General features: G+C 44.1%; 1 protein-coding gene across 1 annotated transcript in view; it reads left to right on the forward strand.

Annotated features, from left to right (window-relative positions):
• The window catches only part of DUSP10 (dual specificity phosphatase 10), a 69,060-nt gene that overhangs the window by 17,664 nt on the left and 30,364 nt on the right, over positions 1–21,032 (forward strand). The gene's annotated exons all lie outside the window — the stretch shown is intronic.

Genomic DNA, 21,032 nt, shown 5'->3' on the forward strand with positions numbered 1-21,032 from the left:
GCTTATCACAGGAGGGGGCGTTGCCAGACTAGTCCCAGAAATATTAATCTCTTGATAAATCTTTCACAGTTAGTAAACTACAGCATGCACTCTGACAAGTGACATATCCCTGAATTCGGTGTTTCAGCCTCTTTCACATTCTGTCTTCAGATTACATAGCAAAAACCTGCCGACAGATTCCCTTTAAATATGGAAACCAGAAACTGCAGGTGCTATATGATTATCCCCTAGGACATCATTGCTATAGTGCCACCAGGGACTAGATGTTTGTGGTGGTGGAAGCTCATCTGAACTACTAGTCTTGCCTTATGGCTGAGCAGAGAAGAGTGATTGTCCACTGGGCGTCTGTGATGTTGATATTATGCCACTAGACCACCAGGGAGTTGATATATGGTCATTGAGATATCTAATAAGTCACCAGGAAAAAACTATCGCCTTTCTTCTTACAATCTGATCTAAATACCTTTGAGGGATCAGTTCCCCATTCCTCAGCTTGCTTAAACACGAGGTCTTCCTAGACTATGGCTGCCGCCACCGTGGGCTGGGGATGTCATGGAGATGGAAAGAAACATTTAATTATTCAATTAAGTAATTAATCTTCTGCTAACGACGACCATCTGGATCGGCTTCATGTGTTGTCTGAAGTCACCTCCCCCATCAGGAGGTGCGGAGCGTCTCCCACCGACGTCTGTGAACATTATGGGGTATCTCGGATATAGCGAAGAAAGTTAAAACTTTTGTATATCGAAAACTTTGAGAATTCCCCAAATTACTGCAAGATCTCTTGCATTCTTGAGTTGGGAATTTTTTTTGTCTTTTTTCCTTGCGGCCGCATTACCGTTATTTGCACCAAATTTATCACCGTGTCGCACAATATTTGGTAAATTTGGAGCATTTTTTCGATATGCCATTACTTCCGGCTAGGACTTATTTCCCTCTTTTTGTCACGGCTCCCCTTACTGGAATCAGTCGCGATTCCTAAATGTGGTTTGAGCTTTGTTTGCACAGATGACCTCGCCCAGATTACACCCACTTTTGAGGGGTGGCAAGAGTAACGTAAAATAGCAAAAATTCTCAAACTTTTCCACTAAAAAGGCATTTGATCAAATTTACAACTTTTTTATGGCAAGAAAAACTGGAGCAAAAGCCTTGATGAATCTCCCCAATGTCTCCATTTATTGAAATATGACGTTGATTCACTGACTTTTATCATAGGTACCAAATTATATCATGAACATAATCATATACACTGGTCATAAGGTTCTGTACTGGATATAGATCATGGGGTATATACTATACACTGGTCATAGGGTTCTGTACTGGATATAGATCATGTGGTATATACTATACACTGGTCATAAGGTTCTGTACTATATAAAGATCATGGAATATATACGATATACTGGTCATAGGGTTCTGTACTGGATATAGATCATGGGGTATATACTATACACTGGTCATAGGGTTCTGTACTGTATATAGATCATGGGGTATATACTATACACTGGTCATAGGGTTCTGTACTGTATATAGATCATGGGGTATATACTATACACTGGTCATAGGGTTCTGTACTATATAAAGATCATGGAATATATACGATATACTGGTCATAGGGTTCTGTACTGTATATAGATCAAGGGGTATATACTATACACTGGTCATAAGGTTCTGTACTATATAAAGATCATGGAATATATACGATATACTGGTCATAGGGTTCTGTACTGTATATAGATCATGGGGTATATACTATACACTGGTCATAGGGTTCTGTACTATATAAAGATCATGGAATATATACGATATACTGGTCATAGGGTTCTGTACTGTATATAGATCAAGGGGTATATACTATACACTGGTCATAGGGTTCTGTACTGTATATAGATCATGGGGTATATACTATATACTGGTCATAAGGTTCTGTACTGTATATAGATCATGGGGTATATACTATATACTGGTCATAGGGTTCTGTACTGTATATAGATCATGGGGTATATACTATATACTGGTCATAGGGTTCTGTACTGTATATAGATCATGGGGTATATACTATACACTGGTCATAGGGTTCTGTACTGTATATAGATCATGGAATATATACGATATACTGGTCATAGGGTTCTGTACTGTATATAGATCAAGGGGTATATACTATACACTGGTCATAGGGTTCTGTACTGTATATAGATCATGGGGTATATACTATATACTGGTCATAAGGTTCTGTACTGTATATAGATCATGGGGTATATACTATATACTGGTCATAGGGTTCTGTACTGTATATAGATCATGGGGTATATACTATATACTGGTCATAGGGTTCTGTACTGTATATAGATCATGGGGTATATACTATATACTGGTCATAGGGTTCTGTACTGTATATAGATCATGGGGTATATACTATATACTGGTCATAAGGTTCTGTACTGGATATAGATCATGGGATATATACTATATACTGGTCATAGGGTTCTGTACTGTATATAGATCATGGGATATATACTATATACTGGTCATAGGGTTCTGTACTGTATATAGATCATGGGATATATACTATACACTGGTCATAGGGTTCTGTACTGTATATAGATCATGGGATATATACTATATACTGGTCATAGGGTTCTGTACTGTATATAGATCATGGGGTATATACTATATACTGGTCATAGGGTTCTGTACTATATAAAGATCATGGGGTATATACTATATACTGGTCATAGGGTTCTGTACTGTATATAGATCATGGGGTATATACTATACACTGGTCATAAGGTTCTGTACTGTATATAGATCATGGGGTATATACTATATACTGGTCATAGGGTTCTGTACTGGATATAGATCATGGACTATATACTATATACTGGTCATAAGGTTCTGTACTGGATATAGATCATGGGGTATATACTATATACTGGTCATAAGGTTCTGTACTGTATATAGATCATGGGGTATATACTATACACTGGTCATAAGGTTCTGTACTATATAAAGATCATGGAATATATACGATATACTGGTCATAGGGTTCTGTACTGTATATAGATCATGGGGTATATACTATACACTGGTCATAGGGTTCTGTACTGTATATAGATCATGGGGTATATACTTTATACTGGTCATAAGGTTCTGTACTATATAAAGATCATGGAATATATACGATATACTGGTCATAGGGTTCTGTACTGTATATAGATCATGGGGTATATACTATACACTGGTCATAAGGTTCTGTACTATATAAAGATCATGGAATATATACGATATACTGGTCATAGGGTTCTGTACTGTATATAGATCATTGGGTATATACTATACACTGGTCATAGGGTTCTGTACTGTATATAGATCATGGGGTATATACTATATACTGGTCATAGGGTTCTGTACTGTATATAGATCATGGGGTATATACAGTACTATATACTAGTCATAGGGTTCTGTAATGTATATAGATCATGGGGTATATACTGGTCATAGACTTCTGTACTGTATATAGATCATGTCTATAGTTTATCCCTGTCCCCGTGATTACTCCTGAAGGTGGAGACGTCGGTTTCACGAGCCTTGCTATGCTCCTATATCAACCTTTATCTGTCCCCTTACTCACCCAGGGTAGTGGGAAGTCGAAGTGTATAGGATTACACTAACCAGATAAGCAAGGGAAGATGGACAGGGATAAATGAAAATCTAAATGGCGAACACAAGGAAAAATAACATTTTCCAAAATTTCAAAAAAGAGACAACATTTGTTAGGTAACTCACCAAGCCCTGACTAATGCACTGGCAGGATACAGCAAGGCCCCAGTGATAAAGGCTGGGGCAGCACAGGTGCATTCCACTGATGAAGACAGCCAGTAACCCATTAAGGTCTGGCTGCCTATTGTAAAATGCACACTAATAAGGCTTGCATAAGACATAGGTCACACTGATAAGTGTGATGCATAGTGTCTGAGCAGCCTATTCATGACGCCCATATTAGGCGGGCCGCTCACCATTGTATACATGCATCACACAAAAAACCAAGCCAACATGAAGGGCTCTAGCTGTATCCTGCAAAAATGATAAAAAGTGCAAAAAGATAAAAAGATATGGGGTATTAGTTACTAGTTTGGCCAAAGCAGATAAGCTCACAACCCACCGTCAAGGGTCCCCAGATATTGTGAGTCTCTAACACTAAATCTAAATGGCGAACACAAGGAAAAATAACATTTTCCAAAATTTCAAAAAAGAGACAACATTTGTTAGGTAACTCACCAAGCCCTGACTAATGCACTGGCAGGATACAGCAAGGCCCCAGTGATAAAGGCTGGGGCAGCACAGGTGCATTCCATCAGTGGAATACACCTGTGCTGCCCCAGCCTTTATCACTGGGGCCTTGCTGTATCCTGCCAGTGCATTAGTCAGGGCTTGGTGAGTTACCTAACAAATGTTGTCTCATAAATGAAAATCCCAGTCATACAAAATACACTCACCAAACAACAGAGTGGGAAACATGGGAGTTAACAGAAGGAGAAACCAAATAGGGGAGGATGAGGATGTGCACACAGACAAAACTCTAAGCAGCAGTCTCCAAACACTAACTCCAACCACAAACTACACCTCCAACTCTAAACCAGGCATAATAAGTAACACTGGCCATTCCTATGTGCCCTAGGCGAGCATACATAGCAGAGGGGAGTGACCAACACTGAACAGCTGATGCAATTCAGGTAGGAAAGATCTAGGAGCTTCAACTGAACAGATTAAAAAGAAAAAAGCTGCACTATTTAATAAGATGGTGAAGTACTTTCTAACCAGAACAGGAGTTTGTGAAACCAAACGCCGTGATCTTCTGGCTCCTCTCTGTAACAAAAATATTATAAAAATAATAAAAGTAATAATATTATATATTTTTATTTTTACAATTTTAAGTCAGATTTCTGCAAAATCAGAAAAGAACAAGGAGGTCGTAGGCCAAACTATAATGAGATTAGTATTTTCTTAAAATGCGTGTTTGGGGAATAAGGGTGGCAAACGGCCCCCGGGTGCTGGCAGCTCACGCTACACCACGGGGGGAGTAGTAAGGACACTAGAAACCGTTCTGGATGCGTCAGATTTATCATCGTCGTATAACACGTTGGTGCAAATGGAGGCAACGCAGACTACAGAAAAACTGACTTCAAGAAGTCCGCTCGTCCCTGAGACTCCGCGTAATCTTTGGAATCATTTTCTCCGTAGCTCTTGGATCCTCCAGGGTTATTTGCCGGTGAGAGGTAGCAGAGCGGAGTTTGTCTTCTGATCCCATCCTGAGGTTTTACATAGGATGATACAACCTGCACATCCACAGAAGCTGGATGACAAATTCGTCTCTGCTACATCTGTGCGCTTATAGATTCAGAGATGATCTCCCTGCAGATTCCATCTTGCCCTGAGGATGACCCGGAGCTGTACATACACCACCCGCCATGTATAAGGTCTAGTGCGGCCCGCGTGTCTCGCTGCTGTCGTCCTGCAGCCGCCTGCTTTATTTTTGGGAGATGTATTCTTGCACTCTGCTATTCAGTCATAATTTATCGCCGGGACAACTGATCCCCGTGTTTTGGTGTTTATAAACACTGGTTGCTAGCCGTCAGGCCAAGATTATCCCGCCTTCCCCCCACCATCTTCCACGCAGGCCATGTTTGGTCCTACATCGCAGGCAGGCGGTCTGGCCGAGGATCAGCACTGCGACATCACACAGGATAGAAAGTGATCACAGCCCCGGGGTGTAATGACTGCCTCTGCTCCGAGGCACTGTGTGAACCGCGGGGACTGTACAGGACCACCACATATTTTATATATCAGTATTTTGGTGCCCTAGGCAGAAGAAGCCAATGGCCGCCACCCTAAAGCAAAGGAATGACTCAGAAACGCCGAATGCACATCCCACCCTTCCCCTCCGATGGGTTAGGTAGAAAATTCTGAAGACCCCTTACACTAGAGTTGTTACCATTTTAACAAAAAAAAGTTACGAAAGTTAAAAAAAAAGTGGTGAACTTTAGGGATGCGATTTTAAACGTTAGATACAGAATCAATCATTTTTTTACTGACCATTTATACAATACAGGGGGAAAAAATAGCGATATTCATCCCTGACGTCCCATATTTTAAATATAGAACCCAAGGGATAGTTATGGAAACTAATAAAGCGTAACTATAATTGGGGCTGTTTGGTTTCAATGAAGGTATCCAGCATTTGGCAAATACCCTAATAGAAAATAAACAGTCCCCCAGTATAAATGAAGGGATACGTCTGATGGTGCGTCCGACATGCGACAAATACAGATTGCTCAAAATTAATAGTTGTTTCTGGTGACACATTTATGAAGTGATGGTTGTTCTGGTGCTGTATTCATGTAGTGATGATGATTCTGGTGATATATTCATCACCAGAACAACCATCAGTACATGAGTACAAAGCGAAAATCATCATCAGATCATTAGTTCATAATCAGAGCAGCAGAGCCATCAATAGAACATGAATATGGCACCACAAACATCATCAGTAAATACATGCATCACCAGAACCACCATCAGTACATGTTACCAGAACCACCATCAGTACATGAATGTCACCAGAACCACCATCAGTACATGTTACCAGAATCACCATTAGTACATGAGTGCATCAACAGACCCACCATCAGTACATGTTACCAGAACCACCATCAGTACATGAATGTCACCAGAACCACCATCAGTACATGAATGTCACCAGAACCACCATCAGTACATGAATGTCACCAGAACCACCATCAGTACATGTTACCAGAATCACCATTAGTACATGAGTGCATCAACAGACCCACCATCAGTACTTACTACTGATGGTAGTACATGAATGCATCATTTAGATTCACTATCAGTACTTGATACGTCACCAGAACCACCATCAGTACATGATTAGATCACCAGAACCAATAGTACTTGATTACAAGAACCAAGCTTAGTACAACAATCAATTGTAATATCAAGTCAGCCCCATAAACAATTGTATCGCATGAACCTACAACCCTACAACTCCCAATGATAAGAAGATCCTGGGCGTTGTTATTAACAGCCATCATAAGACTGCGGACCATACAGGAGCCACAGTACCGATGGGAATTAGTCAGCATCACAAAAAAGCTTATATCCAGGTACCTTATAGATTACATCTTACATGTTTTTTTTTTTATCTCCATCTTGTCTAGATGCCATGATGACTTTTCACATCCACAGCTCTTCTCCGCAGACCTCTCTCATCTCTGTTTTTTTGCAGCATATCCCGACACGGTGCCCTTAAAAAAATAAGAGTGTTATTAAAATGCCCTCTGCATAAAAATATCTGTCCATGTTATGACCCTAAATATGCCTCCTATGGTAAAAGGCCGCCACGCTGTCTGCCCTTATGTGCTATAATCGCCACACCAACTGCCCTTATGAAGCACGGCCTATACCATGGCTGTCCCCTCTCTAATTTTCCATTACACTTTCTATATCTGCACACTGTCCCCCCACCATGCTAACCCCTCTCCATATTGTGCCTCCATTTCACGCGGCCCCATCTCCATATCCATTCTGTGTCCTTTATCACACTATGCCCTCACACTGTCCACCACGCTGCCCTCATCAAACTGTATCCCCTCCTCACACACTGTCTCCCTACACAGTATGATGGTCGGTCATCACATCCACCCCAAACAGACCCCATGTATACTATGATGGCCCCCACAGCACCCTATACAGTATTATAAACAAGACCTCCAAACAACATGATATTCACCACAGCCCCCTATCCAGTATGGTCACCACAGCCCCCCAGTATAATGACCTTCACAGCCCCATAAACAGTATTGTCACCACAGCGCCTCGTTTACTTTGATGTCCCTCATTTCATGCCCACCTGCCCAACCCCTCATTTCATGCCCACCTGCAAAGCCCCTCATTTCATGCCCACCCGCACAGCCCCTCATTTCATGCACACCCGCACAGCCCCTCATTTCATTCCCACCCGCACAGCCCCTCATTTCATGCCCACCCGCACAGCCCCTCATTTCATGCCCACCCGCACAGCCCCTCATTTCATGCCCACCCGCACAGCCCCTTATTTCATGCCTACCTGCACAGACCCTCATTTCATGCCCACCTGCACAGACCCTCATTTCATGCCCACCTGCACAGACCCTCATTTCATGCCCACCCGCACAGCTTCTCATTTCATGCCCACCCGCACAGCCCCTCATTTCATGCCCACCCGCACAGCCCCTTATTTCATGCCTACCCGCACAGACCCTCATTTCATGCCCACCTGCAAAGCCCCTCATTTCATGCCCACCCGCACAGCCCCTCATTTCATGCACACCCGCACAGCCCCTCATTTCATTCCCACCCGCACAGCCCCTCATTTCATGCCCACCCGCACAGCCCCTCATTTCATGCCCACCCGCACAGCCCTTCATTTCATGCCCACCCGCACAGCCCCTTATTTCATGCCTACCTGCACAGACCCTCATTTCATGCCCACCTGCACAGACCCTCATTTCATGCCCACCTGCACAGCCCCTCATTTCATGCCCACCCGCACAGCCCCTCATTTCATGCCCACCTGCACAGCCCCTCATTTCATGCCCACCTGCACAGCCCCTCATTTCATGCCCACCCGCACAGCCCTTCATTTCATGCCCACCCGCACAGCCCCTTATTTCATGCCTACCTGCACAGACCCTCATTTCATGCCCACCTGCACAGACCCTCATTTCATGCCCACCTGCACAGCCCCTCATTTCATGCCCACCCGCACAGCCCCTCATTTCATGCCCACCTGCACAGCCCCTCATTTCATGCCCACCTGCACAGCCCCTCATTTCATGCCCACCTGCACAGCCCCTCAGCTTATTCCCCCATCTGCACAGCCCCTCATCTTACAGACATGATGAGTGTACAAGGAACATGTTACAACAAAGTTAATGAATATAAAGTGTCAGGTGTGTATAATTTTATGGCAGGACTCACCCCATTATAACATCATTATAAGCACCAAAATCCGGCGTCTAGAAGTTGAAATTGTCTAAAAAATAACACATTAAATGCTCATCTAGAGAGGCGCACTGAGTGTTCCTGAGACAATCGCGCCATCTTGGATGAGGTCAACTCCTCAGTACATGTGTAGTAATCGCAGGTACGCGGGATGCGGTGACGAGACGGGAGCCGGAGTGAGCTTTAGAATGCAACCCTTATATATAGGGGCTATCTCGAGTAACTAGCAAGCTAACAACAGTTATCCTTGCAGAGATCCAAACAATAATACACAGGTAAACACGACAATAACTACCCGGTCGGAACCGGTAACTATGAGGCCGCGGTGCGGCCGACTACGGGTCCAAGAACTAAGATTGATCAACTACAACGTGTCACTTATCCTCCTCTGACGTCCGGCAGAGTGGTGGTCGGTGTCTATTCGGCGTCTCAGCTGCTGGGCCCTGGCGTTCCTACACCCAGGTGGAGCTAGGGCATAACAGGCCCCTGAAGAGTTCCTCTGTGTGGTGCCTCCCGGTGGAGTCGGGATGGCGGTGGCCGGGGCCCTGGATGTGTAGGCCGCAGCTGAGGGCTGAAGTCGGTCAGCGGCGGCCGCGGGTGGCAGTGGACAGGCCACAGCCATGGGCCGGACTTGGGCAGCGGCGACTGCGGGTGGCAGCGGGCAGGCCGCAACCGCGGGCTGGACTCGGGCAGTGGCAGCCTCGGGCAAACTGCAACCGTGGGCTAAAGTGACGGGAGCGTGGTTGTTTGGTCGGCGTCCCTCTGCTGGGCTGCTCAGTCTTGTCTCCTCCCTGACTGTGGTGAGTCCCCCTCCAATCTCTCTGGTCGTCGCCCACTCCTTCTGGCTCTCTGGAGCCACCTAGGCTTCCTGCTCCTCTCCTGCTCTACCGAGTGCCCCCTGCTGGCGTTCTCAGTTCCTTTTATACCTGCTCCGCCCCCACTCTTTCTAGAACTGTCTTTGGTCCGTTCTCTAATTATGTCCTCCTTGGTTCCGGCCCGGTTACACAGTGGGAACTCTCCCTCCTACACATGCTGTGTGTAAACCCATGTCTATAAGGATATGGGGAGCAGTGTGCCCGAGAGGGACTCCCTACTCAGCCTAGGTTCCTAATAGAATTATAGCCCATAGTATAAACATTGTATATGATGGCACTGGCTGCGGTATAAGATTTATGGATATACTATGGGCGGTCCCTGGCACAACAAAGTCTCATCTTGCGGGAACAGCAGCGTCGACAATGGTGCCGCTGTGGGAGGGGGGTAGCCAGTGTTTTCATTTTATTTTAATTGGGGTCCTGAATTAATGAAGTAAAGGAAGTCCAAGTACTGAATAACCCCTTTACATATCCCATTGTCTAAAATCTGACAGCCATGGTTTTCCAAGCCCAATTCTGGAATTGCACAGTGTCCTGCCTTATGTTATAATTCCCCGGTATGTTATTCTTTTCTGGAACTAAAACAATACAAGAAGTTTTGTATGCGGTGATCATCGGCATGTCCAGATCTTCTGTGACACTGACACATTTTGCTATAGATTTAAGTCATACATCTGAGATAGTAAGTCTGATTTCTAAGACTGTAAAGTATATTAACCCTCCCCAAGGTAATGGCCTAGACCTAAATTATAATGTCAGATATCTGAGATGATAGTAATCCAGAACTCTGAGATAAGTTAGTCAACTGAGATAAGTCAGAATTTTTAGATTTTTGGGATAATAAGTCAGAGCTTCAAATAATGAATAGGTTAGTTAAGTGACAGCTTAGGACTTATGGATAATAAGCCGGTCTTTGAGGTACTAAGTCTGTTCTTAAGATGGTAAGGTAAGCCATTTTTTGAGATAATACACCAAATTTTGGAGTTAACAATGCAGTTCTTGAGATAAGCCAACTTTTGAGATAATTAGGCAGCTGTTGAGATAATAAAGAAGTTCTTGAGATAATTAGGCAGTTCTTGAGATAATAAGGCAGTTCTTGAGATTATAAGCCAGTTCTTGATGTAATTAAGCAGTTATTGATGCAATGAGGCAGTTCTTGATTTAATTAGGCAGTTCTTGAGATAATTAGGCAGTTCTCGAGATAAGTAGGCAGTTATTGAGATAATAAGGCAGTTCTTGAGATAATTAGGCAGTTCTTGATGTAATGAGGCAGTTCTTGAGATAATAAGGCAGTTCTTGAGATAATTAGTCAGTTCTTGAGATAATTATTAGTTCTTGAGATAATTAGGCAGCTCTTGAGATAATTAGGCAGTTATTGATGTAATGAGGCAGATCTTTTGATAAGGCAGTTCTTGAGATAAGCTAGTTACATGGATAACAAGACATTTCTTGACATAATAAGCCAGTGCTTTAGATTATAAACCAGTTATTAGATAAGCCATCTTTTGACATAGTAAGCCAGTTCTTGAGACCATAAACCCATTTTTGAGATTATAAGGCAGATCTTGAGATAAGGCAGTTTTTGTGATATCAGCTAGTTCTTGAGATAATAAGGCAGTTCTTAAACAAGCCAGCTTTTGACATATTAGCCAGTTCTTGAGATAATAAGGTAGGTATTGAGATATAATGGTTATTCCTGTCATAATAAAGCAGATATTTAGATAATACAGTAAATCAATTCTTTAGATAATGCATGAGGATAAGGCAGTTCTTGAGATATGAAGGTACTGTAGCTCCTGAGATAATAAGGTAGTTCTTCAGATATGGAGGTAGTTCTTGAAATAAGGCAGTTCTTCAGATATCAAGGTAGTTCATGAGATAAGGCAATTCTTGAGATATGAAGGTAGTTCCTGAGATAATAAGGCAGTTCTTCAGATATCAAGGTAGTTCCTGAGATAGTAAGGCTGTTCTTCAGATATGGAGGTAGTTCCTGAGATAATAAGGCAGTTCTTCAGATATGGAGCTAGTTCCTGAGATAATAAGGCAGTTCTTCAGATATCAAGGTAGGTCTTGAGATAATAAAGCAATTCTTCAGAAATCCAGGTAGTTCCTGAGATAATAATGCAGTTCTTCAGATATCAAGGTAGGTCCTGAGATAATAAAGCAATTCTTCAGATATCAAGGTAGTTCTTAATATAATAAGGCAGTTCTTCAGATATGGAGGTAGTTCCTGAGATAATAAGGCAGTTCTTCAGATATGAAGGTAGTTCTTTAGCTAATAAGGCAATTCTTGCGACAGTGAGACAACTGTTCAAATAATCAAGTTTTTGAGAAAATCTGTGTTTTGTAATCTGGTGATGCTTTTTAACAATTTGGGTTGTCACTCATAACTCCTATCATGGAGAGCACATTGTATTGCGGTGTCCCTCGGAGCCCCCTATACGGTATATCATATAGGACGCATGTTTTTCCATTATACACTTTCAGCCAGCACAGTGACAGTGATGAGACACAGTGAGGCGGTGGAATTTTTCGCTTTCCTTTGCTGAAAGTGTGAATGAATTATTGATTACTCCCTGCCAGTAAGATCATGAGGAACACCATATACAGTATGTCTATCTGCTAATAAATACACAATACATCACAGGAGCAGCCGATATTCGGTGTAACCGCCACTGTCAGTTCACGGCTCCGCACCCCGGGGGGATCTTACAATGAGACTTGCATCCTACACTGAACATTTCCTTACTTTTACCTTTTTTGTATCCGTTTATTCCTGAACATTTTACTGTTTGTTAATGATTTCTCCGTAGTAGAAGCCTTGAAGGACCTTTCAGACGTCACCATTGATCTCAGAATTTCTTTTTGGGTTAGGTATAAATTGGCTTCAGATTTATATTTCCCAAATTGCAGTTGAGTTAGGTCTAGTTGTATACAGCCCTTCCAATCTGATCTGCTCTCAATGCCAGTAAGCTGCTGGAAAGCTCTGAATTTGGTAACGTTTTAGAGAAAGGGAAGCAGAGGAAGGGTCTACATTTTTTGGTCACCTGGCTGTGTTTTCAGCAGCTGTGGAAACTCCATTAACACTCTCTCTATATATTAAAGTGAATGTACGTATGTATGTGTGTGTATCACCAACCAATCACGAAACATCAGAGTGGGACGCGTATGGAGAGTGGGGCTGCGGACGGATACAGCAGGACGGTGCATGGAGAGCGGGGCTGTGGAGGAAGAGAGCAGGGCTGTGGAGGAAGAGAGCAGGGCTGTGGAGGAAGAGAGCAGGGCTGTGGAGGGACAGCGGGACACGGATGTAGAGCGCGGCTGCGGAGGGATAGAATGGGACGGCGGGTGGAGAGCGGGGCTGTGGAAGGAGAGAGCGTGATGGCGGGTGGATAGCGGGGCTGCGGACGGATTCAGCAGGACGGTGCATGGAGAGCGGGGCTGTGGAGGACGAGAGCGGGGCTGTGGAGGGAGAGAGCGGGAGAGCAGGGCTGTGGAGGGAGAGAGCGGGGCTGTGGAGGGAGAGAGTGGGGCTGTGGAGGGACACGGATGTAGAGCGCAGCTGCGGAGGGATAGAATGGGACGGCGGGTGGAGAGCGGGGCTGTGGAAGGAAAGAGCGTGATGGCGGGTGGAGAGCGGGCTGTTAAGGAAGAGAGCAGGACCCACAGTTAGGTACTATGCCCGGGCAACGCCGGGCTCTTCAGCTAATTAACTATAATTATCAAAAGGCTCCATACAGTGTAATACATTGTCTCTCGATTCCCAGCTCTCAGGTCCTTCTTCACGATAGAGCCGAGCAGGATAACCCTTAATTAGCTGTTGATTAATTCCCCCGCTCTCCTTAATGGATATTGATGTGTTGTTTATGCTGTGAGTAACCCTTTCCTTCCTTTCATGTGATATTGGACTGGCTTAGAGGAGGTACAGTGAAGGAAATAAGTATTTGATACCTTGCTGCTTTTGTGAGTTTGCCCACTGACAATGACCTGAACAGTCTATAATTTTAAGGGTAGGTTAATTTTAACATTGAGAGATAGAATATCAAAAATAAAATCCAGAAAATCACATTGTATATATTATATAAATTTATTTGCATTTTGCAGTGAGAAATAAGTATTTGATCCCTCTTGCAAACAAGACTTAATGCTTGGTGGTAAAACCTTTGTTGGCAAGCACAGCAGTCAGACATTTTTGCAGTTGATGATGAGGCTTGCGCACATGTCAGAAGGAATTTTGCTCCACTCCTCTTTGCAGATCATCTCTAAATCATTAAGATTTTGAGGCTGTCGCTTGGCAACTCGGAGCTTCAACTCCCTTCATAAGTTTTCTATGGGATTAAGGTCTGGAGACTGGCTAGGCCCCTCCATGACCTTAATGTGCTTCTTTTTAAGCCACTCATTTGTTGCCTTGGCTCTATGTTTTGGGTCATTGCCTTTCTGGAAGACCCAGCTATGACCCATTTTTAATGTCCCGGCGGAGGGAAGGAGGTTGGCACTCAGGATTTTACAGTACATGGCTCCATCCATTCTCCCATTGATGCGGTGAAATAGTCCTGTGCCCTTAGCAGAGAAACACCCCCAAAACATAATGTTTCCACATAAACATAATGTTTCCACCTCCATGCTTGACAGTGGGGACGGTGTTCTTTGGGCCATAGGCAGCATTTCTCTTCCACCAAATACGGCGAGTTGAGTTAATGTCAAAGACCTCAATTTTTGTCTCATCTGACCACAGCACCTTCTCCCAATCACTCACAGAATCATCCAGGTGTTCATTGGCAAACTTCAGACGGGCCTGCACGTGTGCCTTCTTGAGCAGGGAGACCTTGCGGGCACTACAGGATTATAAACCTTTACGGTGTAATGTGTTACCAATGGTTTTCTTGGTGACTGTGGTCCCAGCTGCCTTGAGATCATTAACAAGTTTCCCCCATGTAGTTTTAGATCTCTCACCTTCCTCATGATCAAGGATACCCCACGAGGTGAGATTTTGCGTGGTGTCCCAGATCGATGTCGATTGACAGTCTTTTTGTATTTCTTCCATTTTCTTACTATAGGACCAATAGTTGTCTCCTTCTCACCCAGCGTCTTAGTTATGGTTTTGTAGCCCATTCCAGCTTTGTGCAGGTCTATGATCTTGTCCCTGACATCCTTAGAAAGCTCTTTGGTCTTACCCATGTTGTAGAGGTTAGAGTCTGATTGATTAATTGAGTCTATGGACAGGAACCTTTTATAAATGTGACTATATAAGACAGCTGTCTGTAATGCAGGTAACAAGTGGATTAGGAGCGTCTAACTGGTCTGTAGGAGCCAGAACTCTTAATGGTTGGTAGGGGATCAAATATTTATTTCTCACTGCAAAATGCAAATAAATTTATAAAATGTATACAATGTGATTTTCTGGATTTTATTTTTGATATTCTATCTCTCAATGTTAAAATTAACCTACCCTTAAAATTATAGACTGTTCATGTCTTTGTCAGGCTAAATTCACACTTGCGTTTTTTGTGCTGCATGCGCAGTGCAAACGCGCATAAAAAACGCATCATGCGTTTTTAATGCATTTTCTTGGTTTTTGCGCATGGTTTTTACAAAAAAACGCATGCGTTTTTAAGAGCAGACGTGCGCATGACCATGCGCACGTCAGCGCTTCCATAGACTTTAATGTGTTTTTGGGTGAATTCCGTGCGCATGCGTTTTTTTGAGACAGGTCGGACGTACCCAAAATGCAACAGGTTGCATTTTGTGCGCCTGGGCACACACTAGAAAAAAACGCATGCGCATACAAACGCGTACAAATGCATAACAATGCGCACCCATGTTAAATATAGGGAAAAAACGCATGCGCATGTATGCGCAAAAACGCAGCGCAAAAAAACGCAAGTGTGAAACCAGCCTCAGTGGGCAAATTTACTAAATCAGCAAGGGATCAAATACTTATTTCCTTCACTGTATCTATATCTACCCTAGAGGAAAAACATAGAGCCCGTTACTCTCCTTCAAAATGGGTGGTCTTAGCTTATTAAATATTTGCAACAGTTCTTGAAATACTATGTCCTACGAGAAACGGTTAAAGGATCAGGGTATGTTTGGATTTTGGACATCATCATCGGCTCCCTCCATCTTCGGTCTCTTCTGGTCCTCAGGGCAGGTGGTGTCCTCTTCAGGATCTTCCTTCACTCTGTACCGGTACTTCCTGAAGTTTACACAGTGAGGGCAGGGTGAAGCAAGATGCGGAAGAGGACTTTATCTGCCATGAAGATCTGAAGAGACAGAGTGAACGTGGAGGGAGCAGATGATGGACCAGGCTGGGGTCTGCAGGTAGAAGCAGGTGAGTGGAAGGTGGATATACTGTTTTATTTGTGTAACACCCCTTTAGGGCTACCAAGGTACACTGGGTGTTATGGGGGAGGGTCTCACCTCTCCAGGGCGCTGTGCCTCCACCCGAAACTTGATTGGAGTTCTCTCTCAGGGACTGCAGAAGGACAGTTATCTTCTGCCAGGGGCTGATTCGGGAAACCCCTGCCACAGCTCAGTACACACTCAAGAAGCAGGAGTAAAACAGTTTAACAGGTTTATTGCTATGCAGCAGAATTGAGGTGGGTTTAAAGGAATAACATACAATACAAATAACGATTCTCTATAAAAGTCATATACACATCACAGTCTACTTCTACTCCGACCGTGCAAATATATCGTTAGCAGGTCCCCCCCCTCTTTTTGTATCAACTCAGTCCAAACGTTGGGGCCCAGTTGCCGCGGATGTTGGTGCTCAAATTAGAACCGTGGGTGCACTTAGATGAATATTACTGTCAATAGTCTGGGTTGTAATGTACTCACTGTAAATAGCGCTGGTAGAACCACAAGTCTCAGAAGGGCACTCACTGTGTGTCTCAAACGGTCAGAGGATTCTTTGGACACCAGCTGGGGGCGGCAGGATTTGGGCCTTTATGCGGTGGGGGTGCCGGCCGAACTCTCCGGGTCTTTGATGTTAATGGCCTCAAAGGGTGACAGGACCAAGCTCTCTCCAGCAGCGCAGGTATCTCAGCGGGGGCCACCACACTCTGCAACGTAGGGGAATGCAGATCCACACTGCTCTGTTTCTCACAGCAAGCTGCCACGCTCCTTCCTCTCTGAGCCTTTACTTTCACTTTCTCATCAGCTCCCTCCCCCAAGTCCCTCCTCCTCCAATCCACTCTCTCTCCTTCTATCTTTCCAGGCCGTGTCATCTGACTGAAACAAGGGTCCCTGGGAATTGTAGTCCACTGCCTCTCAGGGGAAAAACGATTAATGTCTGTAGGTCCCTGTTTAACAGCCGCTGCAAAACTCTTTTTAGTATCTGTAAGCTCCAGTATGCCGGTAGCTGCTCTGACAGTTCCCTGTGCAGGTGTTACATTTGGGTGGGTTACTTTCTTTACTAACCCTCTATAATTGCGAGATTCTGACAAGAAGTGAATCCCCAATGGGGCAATGGTGGACCTTGGGCTTCAACCAAGGGCATTGATCTCTATCTGTAGACTTACTAATCAGTAGACCATGAGCCAATGGTGGACGCTGCGCTTCAACCAAGGGCATTGATCTCTATCTGTACACTTACTAATCAGTAGACCATGGGCCAATGGTGGACCTTGGGCTTCAACCAAAGGCATTGATCTCTATCTGTACACTTACTAATCAGTAGACCATGGGCCAATGGTGGACACTGCGCTTCAACCAAGGGCATTGATCTCTATCTATAGACTTACTAATCAATAGACCATGGGCCAATGGTGGACGCTGGGCTTCAACCAAGGGCATTGATCTCTATCTGTACACTTACTAATCAGTAGGCCCATGGGCCAATGGTGGATGCTGCGCTTCAACCAAGGGCATTGATCTCTATCTATAGACTTACTAATCAATAGACCATGGGCCAATGGTGGACGCTGCGCTTCAACCAAGGGCATTGATCTCTATCTGTACACTTACTAATCAGTAGGCCCATGGCCAATGGTGGACGCTGCGCTTCAACCAAGGGCATTGATCTCTATCTATAGACTTACTAATCAATAGACCATGGGCCAATGGTGGACCTTGGGCTTCAACCAAGGGCATTGATCTCTATCTGTACACTTACTAATCAGTAGGCCCATGGGCCAATGGTGGACGCTGCGCTTCAACCAAGGGCATTGATCTCTATCTGTAGACTTACTAATCAATAGACCATGGGCCAATGAGGGACCCTGGGCTTCAACCAAAGGAACTAATCTTGCTGATCAGTAGACCTTGTCTCCAGAAGTGACTTCACACGTGATGATTTCACTCATCCAGTTAGTGTATATCTGTCCAGGTATTTGTGTGTATATTTAACTATTCATGTGTCTGTGGGTATCTTATGGATCTCCAAATGTCCAACTTTTTGGAAAACCACCCCATTCTAAAGACCACACGTCCTGTGAGACATTTTCAGTTCAACCATATATTATGAATTCTAGTCATCTTCTCTGACAAGACCAATCTCTAGGTGGCCAACTTCAATGTAATTTTGGGTAGTTTTATTGTAGGCAGCATCATCATATTCTGTACAGGGATTGTCATCACTCGGATCAGTACTGGACGTCATTGGGACTCACACAGTTAGAGGGCAATTTCATAGGAAGCAAATTAGCCAAAAACTGCTGCAGAAAACTTGGGGGAAACAGGAACCACATCCAAAATTCATGGAGATCTTATCCTTGATGGGATTTGAATCCAGGACCCTAATGATAACCACTGGATATATTAGTAATCTATCTTCAGTCATAGAATCCTAGAATGTTGTAATTGGAAGGGACCTCCGGGGTCATCGTGTCCACCCCCCTGCTCAATGCAGGAGTTACGAAACCATCTCAGACAGATGTCTGTCCGGCCTCTGTTTGAAGACTTCCATTGAAGGAGAACTCACCACCACCTGTTTCACTCATTGATCTCCCGCAATGTCAAAAAGTTTTGTCTAATATCTTCTGTATTTTCTCCTTTCAGTTTCATCCCATTGCTTCTCGTGTTTCCATGTGTAAATGAGAATAATGATGATCCCTCTACACTGTGACAGCCCTTCAGATATTTGTAGACAGCTATTAAGTCTCCTCTTAGGCTACTTTCACACTTGCGTTTTTTTGCGCTGCGCACCTTGCGCAGTGCAAATGCACATAAAAAATGCATCATGCGTTTTTGTGCATTTTTGTGCGGTTTTGGGCGCACTTTTTTTTAAAAAAATGCATGCTTTTTTGCGCTGATGTATGCATTAACATGCGCACGTCAGCGCACCCATAGACTATAATGGGTGGTTGGGTGAAAAAAAAACGCATTACATGCGCATGCGTTTTTTGGAGGCAAGTCGGACGCATAAAAAATGCAACAGAGTGCATTTTGGGCGCCCGAGCGCACACTACAAAAAACCGCATGCACATACAAACGCGTACAAACGCATGTGTATGCGCACCCATGTAAAGAATAGGAAAAAAAGCGCATGCGTTTTTTTGTTTTTGTGTTATGGTGAATCTACATGAGCGCTGTCCCTTTAATAACGTACAGAATAGGAGAAGTTAAAATCTGATCTATAAAAAAAAAATCCATTTTTCGGGCGGATTGTTGCGTATTATGCGCTTGGCTCTGGCGATGTACTGAATGCTGGATTTCAGAACTGAGGAAAGTGATTATTCCGGATGAGTCAGTGCTGTGATTTGTGACCAGGAGCGGCAGCGCTGACGGCGGGAGGTTTCCTTTTAATCATCTTTTTAGGAATAGACTTATTTTAGGATGGAGTTAGAAGCCGTTTGTGTCAGTGGAATCGATGGCTCGGCGGCGTGTGGAAGAAGGACTGATCGTCATGTGCAAGGGCCCCGGAGACTCTCGGAGAAGACACTGAACTCGTGACATTATGTCATGAAAATCCTCTGAAGCCTGAGGAGCTGGAAAGGAACAGGGGGTATTAGAAAATGTCTCAATGTGTTTAGATCATTGAACAGGAGGAGGAGGTGAGCTGTGATATCACCTATTGTGAATCCTGTGTTATCTACTGTATATAGAGGTGTTATCAGTCATTGTACAGGAGGAGGAGGAGGTGAGCTGTGACATCAGCTATTGTGAATGGTGGATCCTGTGTTGTCAGCTGTATATAGAGGTGTAATCAGTCATTGCACAGGAGGAGGAGGTGAGCTGTGACATTAGCTATTATGAATGGTGGATCATGTGTTATCTACTGTATATAGAGGTGTTATCAGTCATTATATAGGAGGGGAGGAGGTGAGCTGTGACTTCACCTATTGTGAATGGTGGGTCCTGTGTTATCTACTGTATATAGAGGTGTTAGTCATTATATAGGAGGGGGAGGAGGTGAGCTGTGACATCACCTATTGTGAATGGTGGATCCTGTGTTACCTTCTTTATATAGAGGTATAATAAATCATTGTACAGAAGGAGGAGGTGAGCTGAGATATCCTCTATTGTGAATGGTGTATCACCTTTGTAACAAATGTTAGTAATCCTGCCTGTGATTGCCCTGAGATCACTGCTGCCCCGGCACTTCATGTCTTTGTCCATCCAGCTTATGTAGCATTGTCACATAATGCTGAAGTGAATATGGCCACACCGCGCTGAAATTACCCCAACACACCAATGTACAATGTGTCGGGGCACATTGATGATACAGTCTGCATTGGTGCTTGGTCACCTGCGGCGCCCCCTATTGTTGTGCCCTTGTCCTGGATCCGCCCCACTACACGTCCTCCCTCTTCCCAGCGTTATATAATGGCGCTCTCTGCGCGTCTGAGCTCATCTCTTGCACGTGTGACACTTTCTAGGTCACGTTGCTACAAACTATCGCTGCAAAAAACACCATATTCCCGACTTTCCTTACAATTGTTCTAGTCGGAGGCTTTTTACCGAGAACCAATAACCTAAAGGAAACTTGCAGAGCATGAAAATTGGGCCTAAATGCTCTGCGGCTCACGGCGATCACCGCTGCCACCTGTCACATAGTGGTAATAATAAAGAAAGGCTCCTCCATTACCCCCTTTACTCCCCATTATGTCAGCACGGTCCGGCGCTACTGAAGGAGGCCGATTCCAGATGACTAAA

The sequence above is a fragment of the Dendrobates tinctorius genome, unplaced genomic scaffold, assembly GCF_039654945.1.
Source record: "Dendrobates tinctorius isolate UK_male_01 unplaced genomic scaffold, ASM3965494v1 ptg000239l, whole genome shotgun sequence".
Lineage (NCBI taxonomy): Eukaryota > Metazoa > Chordata > Amphibia > Anura > Dendrobatidae > Dendrobates > Dendrobates tinctorius.